Consider the following 5,463-nt stretch of genomic DNA (forward strand, 5'->3'; position numbering starts at 1 on the left):
TGGCACCTCCGCAGGACTTGTGCTGTGCAGGCCAAGTGTGTTTGGGAGAGGCCCTTTAAAGGAGTGGCTTGCTGTTGCCCCGGAAGGGCTAGTCCGCTCTGTGACCCCATCTGCAAGCTTTCCTGGCCACTTATTTTGAAAGGTGCTGCTGGTGCGTGTAGATGGTCCCTTTCCATGTCCAGGGTGGTCCCTTTCAGCGTGCAGTGTTGCTACTTTGACTGCACTGGCCCCAGTGGCTGTGTAGACGCTACATGCCAAAGTAGCGTATTTCAACGTTGCTACTTCGAAGTAATGTTCTAGTGTAGACATAGCCAACAGGAAACATCAGAAAATGACCATCTGGGCCGTGTCTACATTAGCCCCAAACTTCAAAATGGCCACATAAATGGCCATTTTGAAGATTACTAATGAAGCGCTGAAATATATATTCAGCACCTCATTAGCATGCGGGCGGCCGCGGCACTTCGAAATTGACGCGGCTCGCCACCGCATGGCTCATCCTGACGGGGCTCCTTTTCGAAAGGACCCCGCCTACTTCAAAGTCCCCTTATTCCTGTGAGCAGGTGGGAATAAGGGGACTTCAAAATAGGCGGGGTCCTTTCGAAAAGGAGCCCCTTCAGGATGAGCCATGCGGTGGCGAGCCGCGTCAATTTCGAAGTGCCGCGGCCGCCCACATGCTAATGAGGTGCTGAATATGTATTTCAGCACTTCATTAGTAAACTTCAAAATGGCCATTTGCGTGGCCATTTCAAAGTTTGGGGCTAGTGTAGACACAGCCCTGGAAACAGGAAGTTGCAAGAGAAATCATTTTGCAACTTAACTCTAGATTTTGCTGTCTCCAAAACCTGCAATACTTGAATTACTTGTCCACAGCTTAAGTGCAGCTACTTCTAGGTTGGAGAATGACACCTGTGTAAACAATGCACCATTTTAACATATCCACTGATGGTATGAAACATGATCCAATGCCCCTTAAAAACACATCTTTCATTTGATTTTAAGAAGCAATAGCCCTGGTCCAAAGTCAATAGTGTAAGGAAAATCAAGAAGAAATGTATAATGCAATTACAAAATTTTGAACTGGCACAGGATTCCAGTAGTAGTTAATATCTGTACTCTAAGGCTATGTCTAGATTACAGTGATTTGTCCACATATTTATCTTCTGACAAAACTTCTGTTGAAAGATATGCTCCACCTCCAGAGAGCAGCTGGATTGCCTGGCCACTTTATTGGCAAGATGGCCAGCCAGAAGCACAACATACAGGGCTACCCAGTGTCCTGGAAGCCCTGCCTGTTGACAGAGAGCCCTCTCGAAGGTCCAGAAGGGCTTATTGTGAACAAATCTCTGTCGACAGAGGCGTTATTCCTCATGGGGAGCGGGATACAGCTGGTGACAAAAGAGCTGCGTTCTGTCAACTTACTGTCGACAGAACACCTTGTGAATCTGTACGCTCCATGGGTTTTGTCAACAAAACCCTCAAAGGTAGACATAGCTTTAGAGAAGTGCTATGAGCTTTAATAAGTGCACTCCGTTTTCAAATAGCTGGGGTTGAATGTTAATTCATTGCAACTACATATCAGTGTAGTTTTTATAACTCAATGTATACATTTCACATGAACACAAATTTGCAGGTATATGTTAACAATAGTTTCAGACTCTTAGTAAAACAGGAAAGATCATCTCAAATTTAAAGATAATTTTAGCCTGGGCTAGAGCTCCTCAATTCTGGGTAGTTTAGAGTGATATTTAACTAGCAGTTGTACAATACACAGCTTGAATACTGTACAATACCTGCCCATGACAACACACAGTGCACACAGTGTATAACTTTGCAAGTTCTGTTCTATACAACAGACAAAAGCCAGCAGGACTGGATTTGTAGCAAAGGGCACCTCTGCAGCATTGCCATTTTTCACCACATACACCTATTGCTTCCCCATACTACATACAGAGGGAATTGCCTCGGCTGGGAGGAAGAACTAAGAAATATTGGCTCAGCCTGATCTTAAATCATTATGGCTATGACAAGCATTCCTACACATGATGCATGAGTAGCAGCAACTAAGGTCAATGCGTTGTTCTCCTTAGCTGTTAATACTCTATGGGCTGAGGTTCTGCAGCTTGTTGTTTAAATTAGCATTTGCTTTCTTTCCCCCAAAAAACTAGTTATAATACATATAAAGTAATTAAATCTGTGTACGATTAGCAAGGATTGTGCTCCAAGTTTATTCACTGTTGGCATACTTAGCCTCTGTCTGAACCTCTTTACAACTACCTTACATTTATTTAGTTTTCCATATTGATGAACCCTGAAGTAATTAACAAAATATAGGTAAATCCTCAGTTTGTGTAAATCAATGTAGCACCACTACAATCAATAGAGATATGCTGGTTTCCAATAGCTGATGATTTAGCTTTATGTACTTATACAAGAATTGCCTCTTACATCACATAATATATATTCCCCTGGGGTTAGAATCCAGAGGCTGTGTCTGATAACTAATAGCAACTCTCCACCATTGTTTCCATCTGGGAAGTGAAGTTGAACTTTTTGGGTTCAAATTTCAGTTGGGATTTTGTCAAATTAACTCAAATTTGAATTTGGCTGAAACTCTCTTAGGCCGCGTCTACATGTGCACGCTACTTCGAAGTAGCGGCGCCAACTTCGAAATAGCGCCCGTCACGGCTACACGTGTTGGGCGCTATTTCGAAGTTGAAATCGACATTAGGCAGCGAGACGTTGAAGTCGCTAACCCCATGAGGGGATGGGAATAGCACCCTACTTCGAAGCTGAACGTTGAAGTAGGGCACGTGTAGATGATCCGCGTCCTGCAACATCGAAATAGCGGGGTCTGCCATGGCGGCCATCAGCTGAGGGGTTGAGAGACGCTCTCTCTCCAGCCCCTGCGGGGCTCTATGGTCACCGTGTGCAGCAGCCCTTAGCCCAGGGCTTCTGGCTGCTGCTGTGGCAGCTGGGGATCCATGCTGCATGCACAGGGTCTGCAACCAGTTGTCGGCTCTGTGGATCTTGTGTTGTTTAGTGCAACTGTGTCTGGGAGGGGCCCTTTAAGGGAGCAGCTTGCTGTTGAGTCCGCCCTGTGACCCTGTCTGCAGCTGTTCCTGGCACCCTTATTTCGATGTGAGCTACTTTGGCGTGTAGACGTTCCCTCGCAGCGCCTATTTCGATGTGGTGCTTCCCAACGTCGAAGTTGAATGTCGACGTTGCCAGCCCTGGAGGACGTGCAGACGTTATTCATCAAAATAGACTATTTCGATGTCGCTACATCGAAATAAGCTATTTTGATGTAGCGTGCACGTGTAGATGTAGCCTTACTCATGCAAAATGTTTCCTAGGTCACCGATGGGCCAAAATGGTCAGGTTCTCTGACTTATAGCCTATCAGCAAGTTATTGAAAAGAAAACATGGAGATGCACATTGCATAGAACTGGAAGGGACTGTGGGAAGTCATCACATCCAGTTTCCTGTGCTCTTGGCAGGACTAAGTACCATTGCCTTCCCCCTCAACCCCTTCGTCTTTGCCCAATATCCCTAATGGCCTCCACAAGAATTGAGCTTACAACCCTGGGTTTAGCAGGCCAATACTCAAACCACCGAGCTACCCTTCCCCCCACTCTGTAAACTAGTTCTATCTAGAACCTTGTCGATACTGCTTCAGCATAGACTCAAAGATCTTTCCCATAATTCCCAGTTCTCAGTCCCACTAAAGGCAATACTGGTGGAAGTTGCAATAAAGACAGGCCTCAGCCAGGCCCACTTACAGGGGAAGGTAAGGGGAGCAGCTGTGCAGGGGTCCAGCACTTCAAGGGGCCCAGACCTTCAATAGCAGCAGCAGCCGGAGATTTGGACCCCTTTAAGCTGCTGTGTCAGTGCTGCTCTGCACAGCTGTAAAAGGGGAGCACTGTGGCCTGGGTGGTGCTAAGAGCTGACTGCCCTTGGCCCCGCCTCTTCTGGGTCACAGAGCTGGGCTCCCCTGACACCTTGCCCTGAGGGCCACAATGACTGTTGGCCCACTGGCCTCAGCTATCTGTTCTACGCTATCCAGCCAGGCTAGAGGACCTGGAGATAAAAAAAATACTAAACATGACAGCATCTACCTTCACTACCAGCCGTGCTGCACCAGTAGGCCAAGTTTTCCCAGCATCGATCCAGCCAGAGAGGAATGTCTCCCACATAATTATCAACACCACTTTCCACATTCGCCTTGGTAGCCACCCATCCAAGTACTACTCTGGGCCAAATCTGTTTGGATTGTGAGATCGGATACGACTCCAGGCGGCATGGCTAATACTAGGGAAGAGTCACAGTGGAGTTATTTGAATGTCAGTTGACATGCAAATGCACACAGCAAAAAGATTGCTTTGATTAATAGAGTTAAGAGGCCACAAACAGCCTTTTAAATGTGCTTTGGTACATTTTCTGGCAGCTGCTGTTTTGCCACTTTACCCTGGGGAAGATGCAAACAGCAATCAGAAGTTATGCTAAGAACGGAGCATCCATGGCTATCCTCCCTGCCATAGAGCATGCAGCATTTTCATCAGGCTGCCTGCAGGGTTTGGACTCATAAACCTGCGTACTCAAATCAGGGCTCCCACACGGCAAGAGAATGGGATGTGTCTGTGCCACAAGTTCTACGCTTACTGTAATATCACAATAAAATATTTGCATAATTCAATTCGATTATGTAAATACTTGCTCCAATTTGAATCTTTAAAAAATCATAATTTCGTGCTCTAAATTATGCAAATATTGAAATACTTTTCACAGCAGTTGAAGTAAAAACAAACGCCTAGCAAGACTACCTCATGCTGTCCTGCTGTTCTCTGCTAACTAGTGGAGTCCCCCTGAAATGCTCAATTAATCCTAATTTTTCGTTAATATGTTCCATGCACAAGACAGTGTGGCCTGCTTTAATTTTACCTCCAACCCCAAATTAAAATGGTGAAATGTTTTCCGGATTGTAGCACAGAGCAGTCATTGTTTTCACATGAGGTGCCCCCAAGTACACCCCTGCTCCATCTCTTTGTTAACGTGTATGTCTCAGAGTGCAGCAGGCCTGCAGAAAGAACAGGTATATGGCACTGGTTCATGGACATACCTCTCTCTTAGCTCTCCCCCCCACCCCCCCCAACACACTTTGCAAACTAATTGATTCGAAGAGAACTTGTTTGTCCTTTGCTCCTGAAAATGTCCTGGATACTTTAGCTCACAGAAATGATTTTGAAAATATATAATGTCTTGTGAATCATCCTTCAGAATTATCTGTACAAGCCCCACAGAGAATTTGTCAAAAGCGATATCCAGAGACATGGAGGACTAAATTCAGTCCTTCAGTAAGCAAGGATAGCCTTGACATCAACAAGAGTTGTACCCACTTACATCAAGAATGACTGGGGGATACAGAGGAAATCCCTCAACCATACCTGATTTAAGGTCCTGAAT

Source organism: Carettochelys insculpta, chromosome 3 (genome assembly GCF_033958435.1).
Source record: "Carettochelys insculpta isolate YL-2023 chromosome 3, ASM3395843v1, whole genome shotgun sequence".
Classification (NCBI taxonomy): Eukaryota; Metazoa; Chordata; order Testudines; family Carettochelyidae; genus Carettochelys; species Carettochelys insculpta.